Here is a 22,521-nt window from a genome sequence, read left to right on the forward strand (position 1 = left end):
TCGGAGTGGTGACCCGTCCAGGATTGTGCCCAATATTCAAGAAACGATGTATCTGAAGATGCAAAAAGAGTGGTCGTTGTCTTCTTCAATGAACAGGTGGAGGCAAAGCTGATTGTCCCATTAATTTGTAATATTTGTGGAATGTGTTGCCAGATACATGCGGCACCTGATGAAAATGAAGATGCTGATCTGATTGCTGGATGGTGGGAATACAACCGCTACATTGATTCTTGACGCTGCTCCGCGTCGGAGTCAACGGTGTGTGGATAGTTGCAAGGTCGATCGTACATCTGGAATATCAATCGAGTTGTGACGCCAACGTCCTTGAGGATTAAAGGCTTGTATAATGTAGGGACGAACCTCAGGACAGGGGAAATGACGCACTGTAAGAGCCAAGGTTGTGGAATCCTTCGAGATCCTAAAATAACTATTTATAGAAAAAAAAACATCCCTCATTACACTTTCTCCTTCACCCTCACCCTACTTCTCAAAAGGAAAATGTAGGCTACAGTTCAAGCTTTAGCTCCTCGAGTCCCATTGGCTCAACAATCATCAGTCATGTCTTTCTCACTCGAAGCGGTGGTTGAGAAAGGAGAAAGTACAAGGGAAAAGTGGTTATTGTTGGATGTAGACCTGTACTGCATTTGGAATCTTCAAATCAGGATGGTGTTTTTAATCTTTCTTTTTCAGTATGATGGTGGGTGGAGAACTGGTAAGGGGGCTGTGGCAGCGAGGCGAGGAGGGAGAAGGGGGAAAAAAAGAAGGAAAGCAGGGGAGGGCCTTTTGAAAGAGAGAGAGCGTGAGGGAGAAGGAAATGTGCAAAAAGGGTTTAGCCACAATGCAATGTCAGAAGGAAGACAAGGAGTGAAATCATTTGGTTCCTTCAGCTCCCAGACTTGGGCCAGAATGCGCCGTTAGAGGAACGACTGCGTTTGAGTCGGATCAGGTGGTGCGGTGGGTGCGAACTTCCCGGGATTTGTCAGGTGGGTGAATTCCGGGGATGCTTTGGGCAGATGCACGGGATGTTTGGTGCCAAAGAGAGTGGGACTGTTTGGTCTCAAAGAGGAGACGCAGAAAGAAGCGAATTGCTGCGCCTATGGGGTGACGACTGAAAGAAGAATATGTTAGATAACCAAAGACAAAAGTGTGGGGAGACAAGAAAGGTAACGAGGTTGGAGATGGACAAGACAATAGATCCAGAGCTTTTTTATCCTTATAGGACTCGAGGATTGACTGGTTGGGGAAATAGAAATATACTCATAGGTAAATAGTGTAAAAAAAAAAAAAAGCATTGGTAGGATTTATCATATACAACAACATTAACGGAAGAATGCTATGGAGACAAGACTGAAAATAACTGAAAAAGAAAACAAAAAAATAAATAAGAAAACAGTCGTTTCACAAGCTCAGGGATCCTCCCCACAGAAACAGAAATAACAGATTTTTGGACAATTTATTAATATTTTTTTCTGTAATTTTTAAAAAAACTTATATTTTAGATTTTTGAACTACAGTACATTGCCATATGAGTTCCCTTGTATTTTCTAAACACAACTGCATGTTTAACTTTGCTAACGAGGAATCATTCGTTTTCATCAATTCTATCTCAAAGAAGAGACATCTGGAATATCCCACGGGGAGCTTTTTAAAACATCCAGATGACCCGGGATGAAAAACATCCCGACATGGAGGGAAAGAAAATGAACAACAGTACGCAATCCGAACATTTTGCTTCGAGCTAAACGTTAAGGAGGGTTTGTTTGATATTCAGACAGAGGTAGTCAAACGGTATTGCCGATGACAAACCACAATGTGATACCACTACCAATTCCTAGCTTTCCGCAGCATACCCCACCGGTGGTAGCTAAATTGTGCAGCTGTGCGATTTGAAGTGAGGATCATTGTTGAGCTGGGTTAGACCAAGGTGAACTATTGCCAGTTAGGAGAAGCCAAATGGCAGCAGGCCATTCAAATACCAGTGAAGACAAACAGACGGACAGAAGTGTTAGCATTGATGGTATGCGCAGAGGGACATTTTCGATGGATAAGCTCAAACCAGTCCAGGCGAAGGGTAAAAGCAGGGGGACGTAGAGCGATCCTTTAAGAGCAGAGGTCAGTGTCCACTAGCAGATGGAAACGATCACGGTCTCGGGCCAGGAGCACCCTCCCTCCACTCTCAACCGGCTAAATAAACGAGGATCATCCGTCAGGATATGGCTTCTAGGGAGGGATTGACTCGACTCCCAATTATCCTGCAAAAGTCCTTCAGTCTATAAGACAAACAGCCATTTGATAAATCACAAAGTGGTTCTGGTAACGGCTCTGTATTTCCTTGATATCAACGACTCAGTCAAGATCACAAATCTACCAATCGGCGTTGCAATATTCACTTCATCACAAGTGCATTTTCTTCGACAAAGGTCATGAAAGACCCTTCACAAGAAAGCATATTGAAACAAACAATATACTGAGAAGTAACGAGCTAATTCAATCCTGATGCTGAGGGTTGACTGCTTCATGAAGATCTCAGGCTCATCCGTTAAGCTGTAGCTCGGCCATATTCTTGTACTTAAGTATGCTTCAGGGAGGCGGACCAATGAGGGAGTATCAACTTCTTGTTCTGAGATATATGGTCTTGATTTAACAAAAAAGTGATAAAAATCTTTGTCTGACCTGCCTCTTCTTTATATTGCCAATGTGCCAGGCCTGGGATTCCTTTTGAAGGAAGAAGCTGTATAGTCTGGTCAAATTAATGAATCGCCATGTTGAATCACTGACTTGGCTTGGAGCTGCTCTGAACTGTAGACCTCTGATAGTGTTGCTGACACAGCGAGTGCGACGCCAGCTTGAACTGTTTACATGTTACGCGCTATTTAATTCATGACGCAGAGCACTGCAGCTCGTTGTTTCTCCGATTGGCTGCCTAGTTGTACGGCGGCTGTATAATGTTTGCAAAACACTCAAAAAACTTGTTGCCCAACGACCACAGTGATGAGGGAGAAAAGGGCTCCTGAACAATCCAACGAGGCAATAAGAAAATACAATGACATTGGGAAGTAAATACACATAGATAAGCTAGAACAAGCAACCAAAGATTGCATACCCTCGCCCAGACTTGTTTTGTGTGGTTTTATATTACGTATTTTATAGATGAACATGCATTATAATTGTACATACTTTTTAGATGTACTCACATTCTAATTGTACATACTCTATAGACGTACTCACATTCTAATTGTACATACTTTATAGATGTACTTTTATTCTAATTGTACATACTTTATAGACGTACTCACATTCTATTTGTACATACTTTATAGACGTACTCACATTCTAATTGTACATACTTTATAGACGTACTCACATTCTATTTGTACATACTTTATAGACGTACTCACATTCTAATTGTACATGCTTTATAGACGTACTCACATTCTAATTGTACATACTTTATAGACGTACTCACATTCTAATTGTACATACTTCATAGATGTACTCACATTCTAATTGTACATACTTTATAGACTTACTTGTATTCTAATTGCACATACTTTATAGACATACTCACATTCTAATTGTTCATACTTTATAGACGTATTTGTATTCTATTTGTACATACTCTATGAATGTACTCACTTTCTAATTGAAAGTACTTTATAGACATACTAACATTATAATTGTACATACTTTTACATATATGGGGGTAGGTAATGAAATACCTTAGTCCAGATAGGATGCTATAGAGTAGTGTGCTCCGAATGTCATGAAGAAGAAACCTTCCTGTAATTAAGTCAGGCCTGGATGTCCATGTAAACGTTATATGTCTCCATGAAGGGGTGAAGCTATGCTAATTAGTTAGGGTATAAGGGTAAACTTCCTGTATGTAAATGCCTCTGTAGTTTTCCCTTTGTTCTTATAACACTTACACCACCAGCCTTGCGATCAGCGCCTAAATTAAATAACGTGATGGCCGACTGGATCCGGACACTACTACTGACACCCCCCAGCTCGAATATTCTTGATGGGCGCCAAGTGTGGCCGTTGGGCCACGTCCCGAAGGACGATTGGTTGGGACGATTCGATGGCGCTCGTTGATTGGAGTGCGCGTGACATCAGCGAGAACATTCTAGCGTCGGAGCAAAAAGGGACACGTCCCGCCATTTTCTCTCTCTCTCTTGCGCTGGGTTTGATTGCCAGCGGACGCACGTTTCTCTCTCTGTCCCTGGCATGGTCGCAGGAAGACACATTCGCATGCTCTCTTGATTCCTGGCTGCGGAGTTCGGACGCATTTCCCTCTCTTCTCGGTCCTGGGCTTGGCAGAAGGCAGATGCATTTTACTCTCTCTTTCTCTCTCTCTCTCTCTCTCTCTCTCTCTCTCTCTCTCTCTCTCTCTCTCTCTCTCTCTCTCTCTCTCTCTCTTGATGCTGGCTCGTGGCGGTTGCATTTCCTGGATCGCATGCGCTCGGGTGCGCTAGTGGGAAAAGAGACCAAGAGCGGTTTGGGATGGTCGGAGCTCGGTGCAGCCAAGCAAGAAGGATGAGGAAGGAGCTCTGGCCTGTTTGCTTCGCGTCGGTGGCTGGCGGTGAACGCGACTTCGTGCCAATGCGTGTTTTCCCACGCAGGGACGCGAGACCTGTGACGGCCCCGGACGGTCAAGGACGCCAGGCGGAGTATCAGCCAATGCACCACACTACACTATGCATTTTTTTTTTTCATTTAAAATCCCGTTGTGTTGAAATTGTGTCTGATGGAGGGTCCCTCATTTAGGTATTTGGTGTTAGGTTTTTTATTAAACCATTATTTGTTGCATTTTAATTGTTGTATCGTTGATTGGCCTGTCTTGTACGTTTATTTGTTGTGGGGATCGGATAACCCCCGTGCCGTGTCCGTCAGTGCAGGTAAACCCTTGCTGCCCTCCACTAACCGCCCCCCCTCCCCCCCCCCCCCCCCCCCCCCCGCGAGTGCACAAGGTACCGCCATAGCTGGGTATATGCCTCGGAGTTAAAGCTCGTTTGGTCATCTGTTGCCCTGAGGTCTTCACTACAGGGTGGACACGACAATACATTATAGACATACTCATATTCTAATTGTACATACTTTATAGAGATACTCGCATTCTAATTGTACATACATTATAGTCATACTAACATTCTAATTGTACATACTTTATAGAGGTACTCATATTCTCATTGTGCATACTTTATGGACATACTCATATTCTCATTGTGCATACTTTATGGACATACTCATATTCTCATATACTCATATTCTAATTGTACATACTTTATAGAGATACTCGCATTCTAATTGTACATACATTATAGTCATACTAACATTCTAATTGTACATACTTTATAGAGGTACTCATATTCTCATTGTGCATACTTTATGGACATACTCATATTCTCATATACTCATATTCTAATTGTGCATACTTTATAGATGTACTCACATTCTAATTGTACATATTTTATGGATGAACTCACTTTGTAATTGTTCTTACTTTTTAGAGGTACTCAGTTGAAAAAAAAGAGAATGTGTACGACTGGCTACGACTAGGTGGCTTTGTGGTCTCAGGTTAGCACATTCTGTGTGGACAAACATACAAACAAATAGACAGACAGACAAAGCGATCCAAGTGCAATTCCTTCTCCTTTGGAATAAGAAAAATAGTCGTATTAAGGATGTATATCGCGGGCAGGATAGCCAAGAGGTACACACACTCGCTGCAGGGCTGCCTAGCCTGGGTTTGAATATCGGCCCAGCTATAAATTGTCATCATGGTGATTAACGGCCTAATGATGCCCTTCACAAAGATCAAGGAAGCTATCGCCAGCATCTTGACAAATTACAAATTCCTGCTCTGACCTATAGGGGGCACTGCATCAGCAAAGAAGCCACACCCCCCGGCAAATGATGCGACCAGCAGCCATGTGCCGCATACTGAAGAATATATGTATACTAACTATTTGAGGTACTATACCCAGTGCTGCCTGAAAAAAAGTACCCAGCCACTTGAAAATATTACCCTTGCCAGAAGAGAAGGTATTGCATTTGGGTCCGTTTGTTACTTGCAAAATCGAAGATTTTTCAAGTATATTGGTCGGTTGCGTTTGTGGTTCGGTCTGTCTGTCTGTCTGTCTGTTTGTCTGTTTGTCTGTTTGTCACTGGCCTACAGGTCACAATTCTAAACCGATCGTCACGAAACTTCACTAAGTTGTCTTGGTCGTTCCAATTGAGAAGCCTATTGATTTTGAGGTCAAAGTTCAAAGGTCATCTGGAGGTCAAATTTCTAAAATCGCCATTTTAAATCCGATTGACTTGAAAATTGAGCAACATTTGTATATTGAGTCAATAAATTGGGAAATTAACTATTTTGTGGTCAAAAGGTCAAAGGTCAACTCAAGGTCAAATTTTAAAAGTCATAAAGTTTCATCTAAAAAGCCGTCAATTCTCAACCGATTGACTTGAAAATTGAACAGCATTTGCATATCGAGTTACTAAATTGGGAAACATACTATTTTTGAGGTCAATCGGTCAAAGGTCTACTCAAGGTCAAACTTCCAAAGTCATCACTTTTCATCTGAAAAACCATCCATTTTCATCTCATTGACTTGAAAATTGAACAGCATTTGCATATTGCCTCACTGAATTAGGAAACCAACTATTTTTGAGGTCAAAATGTCAAAGGTCAACTGATAGTCAAACTTCCAAAATCATCAATTTTCATCTGAAAAACCGTCAATTTTCATCAGATTGACTTGGAAATTGGACAGCATTTGCACATTGTGTCACTAAATAGGAAAACCAACTATTTTTGAGGTCAAAAGGTCAAAGGTCAACTCTAGGTCAAACTTCCAAAATCAATTTTCATCTGAAAACCCATAAATTTTCATCCGATTGACTTGAAAATAGAACAGCATTTGTGTATTGCCTCACTGAATTGGGAAACCAACTATTTATGAGGTAAAAAGGTCAAACTTCTAAAATCATCATTTTTCATCTGAAAAATTGTCACTTTTCATCCTGTTGACCTGAGCTTTGATCAAGATCGTAAATTTTAATCTTCATGACATGGACAATTTGCTGTATCAATGGAAAACTTTGGGGGGGGGGGGGATTTTGCAAGTATCGTGCTACGCACGACGTCTTCTTGTTTGTTTGTCTGTCTGTGTATCTGCTTGTCCGCACAAAATGAGTATGATTTTCTCTGCAACTGTTTGTCCGATTGCCAATAGATTTTCACCATAGGTGCGCCTCCTCCTGTAGAATGTTCTAATGATAATCTGACGTCATATGTCACGTTGTACGGGCACCATCTTGGAAAAACTGAAAAATTTTTGCACCTCTATATCTCCGAAACCACTCTATGGAAAAAAATGAAACCTATCTCATTGTCAAGTACTCCCCATGGGGAACAAAATATATTCATGATGATGTCATTGGTGCATTCATTATGACGTATAATTACACAAGTACAACGCTTGATCCGATCAGTTTGAAATTTTTGGAGCATGATCTACACAAAAATGATATGGGAGAATTAAATTGATGACGCCATTGGTCATGTGATTTGGCAGCCATCTTGGATTTAACATAAATCGACATCGTCAATAAACCACACAAACACAGCAGCCAATAAACACCCCACAAAATACACCACACAAAGACATCCTGGCGAGGGTCTGCAGACTCTGATTGCTCTTTCTTGTTTACAACATTGTATTTTTAAGAAGACGGGGGTTTCAGGATGTGTTGGACATGGAAAAGCTATGTAGTTATTGGCCTCATGGTGGTTACCTTTTGCCTGTGGGCCGGCACAGCACTGCCTAGTCCTACATCCCAATATACATTTTATAGCAGCCTTTGGTGGCATCAAAACGGCCTTCAAGACCAATGTATGGTACCTTAAAACGTTATCCAGATTCTGAAGTATGTATACCCCAAATTTTGGGGGATCTAGGCGCTAGGGTTTGGCCATGAAAGAGTAACAAACATAAAGCAGTAGCAAAAATTCACCTGAGTGCACCACGACAACGATGGGCCAAATGGCCTAATTTTCTTGTTTGAGTTCTGTTTCTTCATTTTCAGATGTACAAACACACATGCATACAAAGAATTTCCTTGTAAGGTGTTGGGGGATTGTGGAGGGAGGAGTTTAACACCTTGCCCAGATTCTGAAGTACCCACACCCAAATTTCGGGCCTCTAGGTGCTAGGGTTCGGCTGTGAAAGAATAACATACAGAAGCACAAACACACACTGGAAAATATATTTATAAGTATACATTGTGATCACAAAAAACGGTACCCATACAATTTAATAAACCATCTTTATTTTTGTTTCTAATGACATGTTTTTGGTACATATTTGCATCACATGATTGCATGATTACTATGAAAGTTTCAGATGCGAGCTCAAAGGCATCCACGATGCAGCGGAGAGTCGCAGACAACCAAGTGGTGCTGCGAAACAGCCTCCTCCCCCGGGATCACCTTTGTGTCCCGGAGGTGCCCCCTATCTCGCCTACGCACCATCAGGTAGTCGACGGTTGTCGTCGACCCACCTGACGTGTATGTAACAAGCTTATTATCCTCTTTCTGGAACTGAGTGTTAGAAATCAACAAATCAGCTCCACCAGCAAACTCCAAAATCCTTTCACCTTCTCCATTTCTCACACCATATCCGTAACCCCCATGAACTCCCTCAAAACCGTCCATACTCCTTCCCACATGTCCATTTAGGTCTCCTCCTACCACAACAACTTCCTCATCTTTCACGTTTTCCATCAGCTTCTCTGTCGCACACCAGAACTTGTCCTTCTCTTCATCGCTTCGACCAACCTGCGGAGCATATCCCGAGATGACGTTCACCAAGAGCTTTCCAATCATCAAATTCACCATAATCAACCTATCACTCACTCTAGTCACACTCACCACACTGTCTACAAACTCCTCAGAAAACAGGACACCAACACCATTCACGCCCCCCGAGCACCCTTGCCACACAAACTTGTATTTCTGTCCCTGCGTACCCTTCACCATTCTCACACCACTTCCCTTCCATCTCGTCTCCTGCACACAACATATGTCCACTCTTCTTCTGACCAATACTTCCACCACTTCTCCTGATCTCCCTGTCATTGTCCCTACATTCCACGTCCCAAACCTCAGAAACCGATCTCCACTTCGGGCTGTACCCTGCCCATATGTAGTTGTAATTGTCATGGTTCTCTTTTTGGGGCAATGTTTTTATGGCCGGATGCCCTTGCTGACGCCAACCCTCTTAGTCGCCTCTTACGACACGCAGGGATACGGTGTACCTATTCTAACCAGGGTACACACCGATACCGGGTTTCATAAACTCATTCTTCCATGAAAATACTTTATGTAAAAATAAATCGACAAAACCCCTCAAATTCCTATATAAGAAATGTGGCCTGACTTAATAAGAATTCACAAGGACGGATGTGCACGCAATCCCACGCTTTTGGCCTTTCCCAGAAAAACAAACCATCGACATCTGCCAAGGTTTTGAACAAGAATCTGAAGATAAGAACGAACTTCATTTCCCAACTAATATCAGCAACCTATTGTCTTTACTCTTTAATGCACTGTTCATCATTCTAAGTTGTAGGTTCATAACAAAAGGTTTTAATAATATCATCAACCTTCATGCAAGTAAAAAAAAAAAAAATTGCTTCTCTCATCCAGCATTGAAAAATGACGAAAAAATGACGTGCATATGTAAGCCATCAATCATTATCTGTCTGCCAAATTTGACAAGATCAGTAAATACATGTCTGAGATGCACTACAGCAATCGTCTGAATCTGATATTTTCAAAAGTAAAAGATTTAAAATCGGGGCAATAAAAGCTTCACCTTCATCACTGAATACACAGACATTTACCAAATGGAGAGATGTTACGAAGGGGTGCCTCGAACAGTAGAGGGTAACTGAAACTCGTTGGAATGGATGGAGAAAACTGAACTCTGGCTCTGCCAACATATCTGTCGTGCTTCCTCGAGCATAGACTTTGTTTCCAATCGACAAAAATCTTCTCTTGGCACTACTTGCAATAAGGAAAGTGGCGTAAGCTATTTCCAAAAGGAACACTATGCTTATAAAATCCTGAAAAAAAATTGTAATTCTTCTTTTTCAATATGATATTCTTGGAGAGACTGTTACAAGAATACTGCGATGGAGATTTTCATGTTTGGGGTAACCAAAAACATCAAAACTAGGTTGGCAGTAACGGTTACATCTCTGTAATGTTTCAGGTTTTATCAGTAAGGATGTGGCCCTGACATGGATTTTTAAAAAGGAGAAAAAAATCACAAAATGTCAAAGCCCCCGTGATTTGAGTAATTTTACAGTACAGAGTTAAAGGCCGCAAGGTCGGCCATCTTTGGTCAGATTACAAAACAAAATCTTCTGCATTTGTTTACGCTCATGTATTTTCTTTGTGCCAAGTTTGAACAAAATTGGTCCATGCATGGCCAAGAAATGGTTGGGGACACGTTTAAGTAACAAAATGGCCTCCAATCGGCCATGTTGCATCTGATCTCGAAAAAAAATGATGTGCATATGTACGCTATCATTCATTATCTGTGTACCCAGTTTGAACAAGATCAGTAAATGCATGTCCGAAAAATGGTTGAGGACGTGTTCAATACTGGGGAATTCTTTTTCAACTAAAATGGCCGCCAGTCTACCAGTCGGCCATGTTTCATCCGATTACAAAATAAAGTGAGGTGCTTGTGTATGTCAGCATGTACTATGCTTGTGCCAAGTTTGAACAAAATCGGTCCATGCATTTTCCATAAATGGTTGGGGACACATTTAAGTAATAAAATGACCACCAGTCGGCCATGTTGGATCTGATCTCGTAAAAAAATGACGTGCGTATGCAAGCCATCATTCATTATCTGTCTGCCAAGTTTGACAAGATCAGTAAATGCATGTCTGAGAAATGGTTGAGGATGTGTTCAACATCGGGTTTTTTACAACTAAAATGGCCGCCAATCGGCCATCTTTGATCGCATCGCGAAACTAAATGATGTGCATATGCATATCATTACGTACTGTCTTTGTGCCAAGTATGAACAAAATCAGTCCATACATCTCCGAGATATGGTTGCGGACGCACGGATGGTCGGACAATACCAAATCCATTAGCCACCGTGTTGGACTAAGTCCAACAGGGGCTAAAAACACATGATTGTCCTGTGAGAAGGTGTACGTTGTGATCAAACATCTGCACGTTAAACATATCCCTGAAATTGCTGTTGTAGATCAAGTGCAGAAGACATTTGTAACTAGAACGGCACTCAGTAGAGAGCATATCTCCACCAGGTGAACAGTTTACGTTTTGTATCCCAGAGTAGACCAGAAAATCCCAATACAGAATCACATTTAATCAAAATCACCATCCAAAACTTTTTGAGATATCCTGCAATGTATCGTTTTTGGCCCCATCTCCCAATGGTGAAAAATCACTTTAAAAATTCTACTAGCCGGATCCGAATCTGGATCTTCACCAAAATTGAATCGATTCTTCCTTGTCACACACACAACCGGTGCACCAAGTTTCGTCCAAATCCGTCGACAACCTTTTGAGATATCCTGCTATGTATGGTGTTTGGCCCAATCTCCCAATGGTGAAGAATCACTTCAAAAATTCTAGTAGTCGGATCCGAATACGGATCTTCACCAAAATCTAATCATTTCGTCGGTGTCATATATGCCACATCTCTGCCAAATTTCATCCGAATCCGTCCACAACTTTTTGAGATATTTTGTTCACAAACGGACAGACAGACAAACGGACAGACAGACAGCGGTGAAAACATAACCTCCATCCACCTTTGGTGGTGGAGGTAATTACAGGTTCGGTGGCCTGATGGTTATGGCGTCTGCTCTGGGTCTGCGAGACGGTGTTACTACTTTTACATAATGATAATGACCCCATATGCTGGAAATTGTTTAATTATCACAGCTGTATGACAACACAAAACCATTGTAAACGAGAACGCCACTCAGTAGAGCGCATACTCCCGCCGTGGGTCAAGTTGGAATAGTACGATTTCACAAAAGTTTGAGGGAGTCGTTCAGTGACGACACAGGACAAGACAACACAAGACAGACACTGCACAGATATATATTTAGAATATATAGAAGATAATGTTAAAAAAAAACAAGGCAATTTCACTTACATTTTCGGATTCAGCGCTCAATTCTATATAAGTGAGTGTATTTTGAGGCATGTGTGACTTCAAATAAAATTGTAAGCCAGGAAAACGTTCATTTCACTCTTTAGGGATACAACATGTAAAACTGGCCCAAACGTGAAAACAAAACTCGCTCATTTTAAGTCGTACAAGCTAATGCGACCACGCATTCTTCTGTGAAGAATCCCATGCACATGCTTGTCACACTTCTAAGTCACCTAAGTCTTTATAAGTTCATCAAATACTGACACCGCGATTGACATTCGCTGAGGTAAATGTTGATATCTCTGCTGAGGTAAAAACAAACAAACCAAAAAAAAAACAGTTTTAAAGCATTATACGTATCAACCGATACATTTTATGAAACCAGGAAACCGAATACACACTTTGGCGGTTTTAAAATGACAGAATATGTCTTTATTAGAGAAAGAAAAAAAACCTTGAGGGCGACGCTGCTAACAAAATACACCGCTCTAACGCATAACCACGAGTTGAAACTACATTTACAACAAATATGAAAACTATTTTCATATCACAATGTTAAATATAGAATATATAGAAGATAATGTTTTAAAAAATGAGCCCTATCTTCCAATGGTAAACAATCCTTCAAAAAATTCCTGGATCTGGAATAATATCCTGAGCTTCACCTAAAACTAATCAATTCTTCCTTATCCCAAAGGCAATCATCCCACCAACTTTCATCCAAATCCGTTCAGAACTTTTCCAGATATCTTGTTCACAAACACACAAACACACGAACACACACACACGGACACGATCGAATGCATTACTCCCGCACATTTCAAACATAAATACTGACGTTAAACCTTGGGCATGATTATGTACGGGTGACCATTCAATGACGATGTGACGAATGCGCAAGGTGGTTGAAAGTGCATATTGTTAGCATAACTCTCACAACTTGCAATATATTTTCATCATCACAGCTGTTCAATGAGTCCAGGTGCCTGTTAGTGGCACTTTTCATGTGTATGTTAGTGGCACTTTTCATATGTGTATGTTAGTGGTTGGTACCGGTGTGTACCCTTGTTTAGAATAAGTACACCATATGCCTGCGTGTCGTAGGAGGGGACTAAGAGGGTTGGCGTCAGGAAGGGCATCCGGCCATAAAAACATTGCCTCAAAAAGAGAACCATGACAATTACAACTACCTATGGGCAGGGTACAGCCCGAAGTGGAGAGCGGTTTCTGAGGTTTGTGACATGGAATGTAGGGACAATGACAGGGAGATCAGGAGAAGTGGTGGAAGTATTGATCAGAAGAAGAGTGGACATATGTTGTGTGCAAGAGACGAGATGGAAGGGAAGTGGTGTGAGAATGGTGAAGGGTAGGCAGGGACATAAATACAAGTTTGTGTGGCAAGGGTGCCCGGAGGGTGTGAATGTTGTTGGTGTCCTGTTTTCTGAGGAGTTTGTAGACAGTGTGGTGAGTGTGACTAGAGTGAGTGATAGGTTGATGATGGTGAAAATGATGATTGGAAAGCTCTTGGTGAACGTCATATGCTCCGTAGGTTGGTCGGAGCGATGAAGAGAAGGACAAGTTCTGGTGTGCGATAGAGAAGCTGATGGAAAACGTGAAAGATGAGGAAGTTGTTGTGGTAGGAGGAGACCTAAATGGACATGTGGGAAGGAGTATGGACGTTTTGAGGGAGTTCATGGGGGTTACGGATATGGTGTGAGAAATGGAGAAGGTGAAAGGATTTTGGAGTTTGCTGATGGAGCTGATTTGTTGATTTGTAATACTCAGTTCCAGAAAGAGGATAATAAGCTTGTTACATACACGTCAGGTGGGTCGACGACAACCGTTGACTACCTGATGGTGCGTAGGCGAGATGGGGGCACCTCCGGGACACAAAGGTTCCCGGGGGAGGAGGCTGTTTCACAGCACCACTTGGTTGTCTGCGACATAAGGGTGAAAATTGCGAGGAGAGCTCGGCGGGTGAAGTACCAACCGAGAATGAAGGTGTGGAGGTTGAAAGAGGTGACAGTAAGGGAGGCATTAAAAGAGAGGCTGAGTAGGGTAGAGGATGATGTGGTTGAGCTTGAAAGTGGTTGGATGTCAATGAAAGATAGTCTGTTGGGAGCCGTTGGTGAGGTATGTGGATGGACAAAAGGACCACTGAGGCACTCGGAAACATGGTGGTGGGATGATGAAGTTGGAAAGAGGATTGATGAGAAGAGGAAGAAGTTCAAGGCGTGGCAGAAGGCGAAGGGTACGGGAGCAGAAAAAGCAGAGCATGAAAGTTATAAGGCAGCCAAGAAGACTGCAAAGAAAGAGGTAGCAAAGGCACAGGAGGCATGTAGGAAAATGTTCGGAGAACGCTTGGATTCGGAAGATGGTCAGAGAGCGGTATTCAGGACTGCAAAGCAGATAGCGAAAGAGAGGTGTGATGTGATGGGGGTGAGTTGCTTGAAGGATGAAGTGGGATAAATCGTTGTGGACCCAGATGGAATTAAAGGAAGATGGAAAAGATATATGGAAATGCTGTTGAATACAGAGAATGAATGGGATGGCAACATAGAGAGTAACCCAGTTTTAGGACCGGCAGAGAAGATAACTGAGAAGGAAGTTGAGGAAGCGATAAAAGCAATGAAGAGTAGAAAAGCAGGAGGGCCGATGGGAGTTGTGGGAGATATGTTGAAGGCAGCAGGAAGTTGGGGTGTGAAGACAATGACAGAGATCTGTAATCTGGTGGTGAAAGAAGGCCGCATTCCAGTGGTTGGGAACTTAGTACCCTCGTCCCTCTATACAAGGGGAAAGGTGACCCTCTGGAGTGTGGCTCGTACCGAGCGATAAAGTTATTGGAGCATGGAATGAAGGTATTGGAAAGGGTGTTGGAGAGGAGGTTAAGGAAGAAGGTGAAGATCGACGAAATGCAGTTTGGATTTATGCCAGGAAGAGGAACGACAGACGCGCTTTTTATTGTGAGGCAGTTGCAGGAGAAGTACATGGAGAAGAGTAAGAAGTTGTTTCTTGGGTATGTTGATCTGGAGAAAGCATTCGATAGGGTTCCACGCGAAGTATTGACATGGACATTGAGGAAGTTAGGAGTGGAGGAATGGTTGATCAGAGTAGTGATTGCAATGTACAAAAGAGCGCGCACAGCTGTAAGGACGAAGGACGGGAACAGTGGTGAGTTTGAGGTGAAGGTGGGAGTGCATCAGGGGTCGGTACTAAGTCCACTACTATTTGTAGCTGTGATGGAGGTGCTGGCTCAGAACGTAAAGGAGGGTTTACTGTGGGAGTTGTTGTATGCAGATGATCTGGTGTTGATTGCGGAAAGGATGGATGGACTGAAGGAAAATATGAACAAGTGGAAGGAATGTATGGAGACAAAAGGTCTGAAGGTGAATATCGGAAAGACGAAGGTGATGGCAAGTGTTAAAGCATGTCGTGAGGTGGAAAGAACTGGGAAGTGGCCATGTGCTGTTTGCAGGAAGGGTGTCGGAGTGAACTCCATTCAATGTACAATGTGTGCTGAGTGGGTTCATCAAAAATGTAGTGGTCTGAGAGGGTCTTTAACCAGTGTGGCAGCTACATTCAAATGTAAGGTGTGCACAGAGGGAGCTGCAGATGGAGGAAATGTTGAGTTGGATCTTGGAGACGGCGTGAAGCTGGAAGGTTTGAAAACATTTTGCTACCTTGGAGACATGCTGAATGGAGAAGGTGGATCAGACTCGGCAACAGTTGCTGGAGTGAGATGTGCATGGAAGAAGTTTCGGGAACTGAGTGGCATGCTGATGAGGAGGGGAGTGTCGTTGAAGCTGAAGGGAAAGGTGTATGCTGCATGTGTGAGAAGTGTTATGATTTATGGGAGTGAGATATGGGTAATGAACATAGAGCAGCAACGAAGGCTGGAAAGGGTGGAAATGTGAATCGTTCGGTGGATGTGTGGAGTATCGTTGAGAGAGAGGAAGACAAATGATGAATTGCGAAAGATGATGGGAATAGAGCCTGTGATTGATGCTGTGAAGAGGAACAGGTTGAGATGGTTTGGTCATGTGTTGAGCAAGGATGAAAGTGACTGGTTGAGAAGAGTGATGGAAATGAATGTAGAAGGAAGTAGAGGACGGGGAAGACCGAGAAAGACTTGGCTAAAGATGGGGGAAGAAGAAATGTGGGCAAGGGGGTTAACAAGGAGAGATGCAGAAAATAGGGCAAAATGGAGAAGATTGTCATGGGGACCGCAAGGCTAACCCCCGCTCTAGCAGGGAAAATGGCCTTAAAATGCATGTTGTTGTTGTTGTGTATGTTAGTGGAACTTTTCATATGTGTATGTTAGTGGCACTTTTCATGTGTGTATGTTAGTGGCACTTTTCATATGTGTATGTTCGTGGCATTTTTCATATGTGTATGTTCGTGGCACTTTTCATATGTGTACGTTAGTGGCACTTTTCATATGTGTATAGCTTAAAATACATGCAGGACATACGATATTCATTATATCACTTTTGAGGAATCCAGCTGATAAAAGTTTTTGGTGAAGGGAGTGAAGGCAAGCTTTCATACATTTTTCAATCATATGTGGATGCTCATGGAGAGAATAGAACAGTAGGCAAAGGGTCAACAGATAAAGTAGGGAGAAGGGCAAAAGAGCTGGACAAGAAAATAAACACCTGTTTGGACCACAGATTGAGGAGAAGAGTTGCAGGAGAGAAGGATACAGGGTCTCATCAGGTGCAGAGAAGCTCAGGAGGTATAAATAGGAGAGACCATGAGGGGGCAGAAGACTTCAATACCTATGGAGGAGGGAAGATACCGATGGAGGAGGCATGAGACAATTTACTAAGGAAGACATTTCCAAATGCAGGACAGAACGAGAGATCCTGTTCCCCTTTGTTATTCCTTCAATAGCAACACAGTAGATATTGTCCGAGCTAAGCAATCTAATATAAAAAGAAAAAAAAAGAAAAAAATGGTCTTGCACTGTAAATGACTCCAACATTTTATTGATGTGTTCAGAATGCCTGCAAAATGTGTTGTTGCAATCTTCCAAAGAAAAATCCCAAACCTTGTCAAAAGGTTATTTCACAAAGCAATGGGGGCACCAGTTGCTGTTACAATCTATCAGGCAGACAGGATTGTTAAGCCTGGAAATACCAGGGAAAGATCTCAGAATCCATGACCCTCAGAATCCCAGGCTGTCACCTTGTGATCCCAAGTTAAACAAATACAGTACTTACCGTCTTACCATTTATTTATTGCAAGTGTCACTGAGCACTCGGTGATATCTGCAAGGCTGTCCGCACAGCCGGCGCACGTTTCACGCAAAGATAAGAGTGGGACATCAAAATGCTTGTAGTGTTTGCAAACGTCCACTTGCACCATCCTGATTCCTCTTAAGTTCTGCAAATGTATGCTGATAATAAATAAACTTGTTTTGAATAAAATGCTATTCTCATGATTTGTTTTTCAATACGTAGAAATACTATGACTGTTCTGAAAACAAGCTAGAATACTTTGACTGTTCCTAAAACAAGGTAGAATACTATGACTGTTCCTAAAACAAGGTGGCATACTTTGACCGTTCCTAAAACAAGGTAGAATACTTTGACTGTTCCTAAAACAAGGTAGAATACTATGACTGTTCCTAAAATAAGGTGGCATACTTTGACCGTTCCTAAAACAAGGTAGAATACTTTGACTGTTCCTAAAACAAGGGAGAATACTTTGACTGTTCCTAAAACAAGGGAGAATACTTTGACTGTTCCTAAAACAAGGTAGAATACTTTAACTGTTCCTAAAACAAGATAGAATACTTTGACTGTTCCTAAAACAAGATAGAATACTTTGACTGTTCCTAAAACAAGGTAGAACACTTTGACTGTTCCTAAAACAAGATAGGGTAGTGGCTACCGCTGGGTTTTCACAATCGCCTTGCACCTATCAAGGACGCGGAGCGATCACCATGCCGGGCTCGTCCAGGACGCCCGGGCAGGCCCGCGCTCAACTTGCCAGGCCTCGGTCGGGACGCCCGGGCATGCCCGGGCATGCCCGGGCAGGCTCGCCCTCAACTTGCCAGGCCGCAGCCAGGACGCTGGGCCACGCCCCCCTCTCGCCTTTCCTGGGCAAACGCTCCGGGATAATATTGCTGCCCGATAAACGGGCTTTTCAGAGTGCCTGAGTGTTTGGTTTGATTAAAGCAACTCAGATGAATTCCAGCTTTTTGTCGCGTCCATTCTTCCGATCGACGTGGGAGCCCCAGCTCCTTCATTGGTGACCTACCGACATGGACACGGCAGTCGCCCTTAAACTGCCTACCTTCTGGGAGGCTCACGCGGCGGTTTGGTTCGCACAGGCGGATTCCCTGTTCGCCCTGCGAGGCATCACGGCCGACGACACCCGCTTCCACCATGTGGTAGCAGCGCTCGGTTCGGCCACCGCGGCCCGCGCCCTGAGCCTCCTCGAGAGCCCGCCAGCCGCTGACAAATACGGCGCGATTAAGAAGCTTCTCCTCGACGCTTTCGCCTTCCCATCGGCGGAGCGCGCACGGCGCCTGCTCGACCTGCCCGAGCTCGGCGACACGCGCCCTTCCGAGTGAATGGACTACATGCTTTCACTGCTCGGCGAGCACTCTCCGGCATTCCAGTTCCGGGAGCTGTTCCTCCGTCAGCTGCCTAACCCGGTACGCCTCGCCCTGGCAAGCACGTCGATCACAGATCCCCGGGCCCTTGCCAGAGAAGCCGACAAGATCTCCGCCGCAGGACAGCGCATCGCAGCGGCGACATGGGACCCACCGCCGTCCGACGCAACACCCATGGCACCCGAGCACCCGGCACGGTCGACGACCGAACTGCCGACGCAATTGGCGGCCGCTACACCGAGCCGACCACCTCCAGCACGACGACCGGGGCCTCCACCTGACCATGCGTGGTGTTACTATCATGCCAGGTTCGGACAGAAGGCCCGGACATGCCGACCCCCGTGCACCTTCGGCAGGCCGGGAAACGGCCGGGCCGGCGTTCATTACCAGCCATGAGCGCCGGCCACACGGGCAACTACCTGTTCATCACGGATAAAGCGTCCGGACGGCGCTTCCTGTGCGACACCGGCGCCCAACTGAGCGTCATACCCGCCTCTGACCAGGACAGGCAATCCGCAGTTTGCGGCCCCTCCTTGGTTGCGGCCAACGGATCGACCATCCGCACCTTCGGCCCGCGCAACGTCACCCTCGTCTCCACCACCACCGCCGACGTGGCGCAGGCTTTCATCGCCACCTGGGTCGCCCGCTTCGGCGCACCGGCGGACATCTCGTCAGACCGCGGACCACAGTTCACCTCCGAGCTGTGCGGCGCTGTCGCCCGCAACCTGGGGGTCAAGCTCCAACGTACTACGGCCTACCACCCCCAAGCAAACGGGTTGTGCGAGCGATTCCACCGCTCCATGAAGGCCGCGCTCATGGCCGGTCTTCAAGACGGCGGTTGGGCCGACCGGCTGCCGTGGGTCCTTTTGGGCCTCCGCACGGCCCCCAAGGAGGACCTCCAGGCATCCACCGCCGAGCTTGTCTATGGCCAGGCGCTACGCGTCCCGGGCGAATTCGTGCCCGACGCTACCAGTCCCTGGTCCGCAGCTCACCAGCGCTCGGACCTCCAGGAGGCCGCCCGACGGTTTGCCCCCGTGCCAACATCCCACCACGGTGACCCCCAGTCCTACGTCCCCCCAGCACTTCGCACAGCGGAGTATGTTTTTGTGCATCACGACGCACATCGGGGGCCACTCCGGCCGCCGTACGACGGGCCCTTCCGGGTGCTGCGACGGGACGACAAGTCGTTCGTCATCGACATCGGCGGCAGGTCGGACCGGATTGCGGTGGACCGCCTCAAGCCGGCGCACGTGGACGTCGACCACCCACCACGGGTGGCCCTTCCGCCACGGCGAGGCCGCCCCCCGTCCACGGTGCCCCCCACTCGACCGCCCACCACCACACCGGACCCCCTCCCACGACCCGCCAGGGGTCGCTTCGGCCGGGTCATCAGGACCCCCCTCAAATTGACCCTGCCGGTGCAAGTCGATTCTGGGGGGACGTGTGTAGCGGCTACCGCTGGGTTTTCACAATCGCCTTGCACCTATCAAGGACGCGGAGCGATCACCATGCCGGGCTCGTCCAGGACGCCCGGGCAGGCCCGCGCTCAACTTGCCAGGCCTCGGTCGGGACGCCCGGGCATGCCCGGGCATGCCCGGGCAGGCTCGCCCTCAACTTGCCAGGCCGCAGCCAGGACGCTGGGCCACGCCCCCTCTCGACTTTCCTGGGCAAACGCTCCGGGATAATATGTATATATATTGCTGCCCGATAAACGGGCTTTTCAGAGTGCCTGAGTGCTTGGTTTGATTAAAGCAACTCAGATGAATTCCAGCTTTTTGTCGCGTCCATTCTTCCGATCGACGTGGGAGCCCCAGCTCCTTCAATAGAATACTTTGACTGTTCCTAAAACAAGGTAGAATACTTTGACTGTTCCTAAAACAAGGTAGAACACTTTGACTGTTCCTAAAACAAGGTAGAATACTTTGACTGTTCCTAAAACAAGGTAGAATACTATGACTGTTCCTAAAACAAGGTGGCATACTTTGACCGTTCCTAAAACAAGGTAGAATACTTTGACTGTTCCTAAAACAAGGTAGAATACTATGACTGTTCCTAAAACAAGGTGGCATACTTTGACCGTTCCTAAAACAAGGTAGAATACTTTGACTGTTCCTAAGACAAGGTAGAATACTTTGACTGTTCCTAAAACAAGGTAGAATACTATGACTGTTCCTAAAACAAGGTGGCATACTTTGACCGTTCCTAAAACAAGGTAGAATACTTTGACTGTTCCTAAAACAAGGTGGAATACTTTGTCTGTTCCTAAAACAAGGTAGAATACTATGACTGTTCCGAAAACAAGGTAGAATACTTTGACTGTTCCTAAAACAAGGGAGAATACTTTGACTGTTCCTAAAACAAGGTAGAATACTATGACTGTTCCTAAAACAAGGTAGAACACTTTGACTGTTCCTAAAACAAGATAGAATACTTTGACTGTTCCTAAAACAAGGTAGAATACTTTGACTGTTCCTAAAACAAGGTAGAATACTATGACTGTTCCAAAAACAAGGTAGAATACTTTGACTGTTCCGAAAACAAGGTAGAATACTATGACTGTTCCGAAAACAAGGTAGAATACTTTAACTGTTCCTAAAACAAGGTAGATTACTATGACTGTTCCTAAAACAAGGTAGAACACTTTGACTGTTCCTAAAACAAGGTAGAATACTTTGACTGTTCCGAAAACAAGGTAGAATACTTTGACTGTTCCTAAAACAAGGTGGAATACTTTGACTGTTCCGAAAACAAGGTAGAATACTTTGACTGTTCCTAAAACAAGGTAGAATACTTTGACTGTTCCTAAAACAAGGTGGAATACTTTGACTGTTCCTAAAACAAGGTAGAATACTTTGACTGTTCCTAAAACAAGGTAGAATACTTTGACTGTTCCTAAAACAAGGTGGAATACTTTGACTGTTCCTAAAACAAGGTGGAATACTTTGACTGTTCCTAAAACAAGGTAGAATACTTTGACTGTTCCTAAAACAAAGTAGAATACTTTGACTGTTCCTAAAACAAGGTAGAATACTTTGACTGTTCCTAAAACAAGGTGGAATACTTTGACTGTTCCTAAAACAAGGTGGAATACTTTGACTGTTCCTAAAACAAGGTGGAATACTTTGACTGTTCCAAAAACAAAGTAGAATACTTTGACTGTTCCTAAAACAAGGTGGAATACTTTGACTGTTCCTAAAACAAGGTAGAATACTTTGACTGTTCCTAAAACAAGGTGGAATACTTTGACTGTTCCGAAAACAAGGTAGAATACTTTGACTGTTCCTAAAACAAGGTGGAATACTTTGACTGTTCCTAAAACAAGGTGGAATACTTTGACTGTTCCTAAAACAAGGTAGAATACTTTGACTGTTCCTAAAACAAGGTGGAATACTTTGACTGTTCCTAAAACAAGGTGGAATACTTTGACTGTTCCTAAAACAAGGTGGAATACTTTGACTGTTCCTAAAACAAGGTCGAATACTTTGACTGTTCCTAAAACAAGGTAGAATACTTTGACTGTTCCTAAAACAAGGTAGAATTCTTTGACTGTTCCTAAAACAAGGTGGAATACTTTGACTGTTCCTAAAACAAGGTGGAATACTTTGACTGTTCCTAAAACAAGGTAGAATACTTTGACTGTTCCTAAAACAAGGTAGAATACTTTGACTGTTCCTAAAACAAGGT

At 44.2% G+C, this 22,521-nt stretch overlaps 1 protein-coding gene across 3 annotated transcripts in view; it reads left to right on the plus strand.

Annotated features, from left to right (window-relative positions):
- The first annotated feature begins 846 nt into the window (after positions 1-846).
- The window catches only part of LOC137424734 (rho GTPase-activating protein 7-like), a 313,201-nt gene continuing 291,526 nt past the window's right edge, over positions 847-22,521 (plus strand). For all 3 annotated transcript variants that reach the window (XM_078775875.1, XM_078775876.1, XM_078775877.1), the window contains exon 1: positions 847-983. The gene's annotated coding sequence lies outside the window, so the exon portion shown is untranslated. The remainder of the gene's footprint in view (positions 984-22,521) is intronic.

Source organism: Myxine glutinosa, chromosome 4 (genome assembly GCF_964187855.1).
Source record: "Myxine glutinosa chromosome 4, kmMyxGlut1.1, whole genome shotgun sequence".
NCBI classification, from domain to species: Eukaryota; Metazoa; Chordata; class Myxini; order Myxiniformes; family Myxinidae; genus Myxine; species Myxine glutinosa.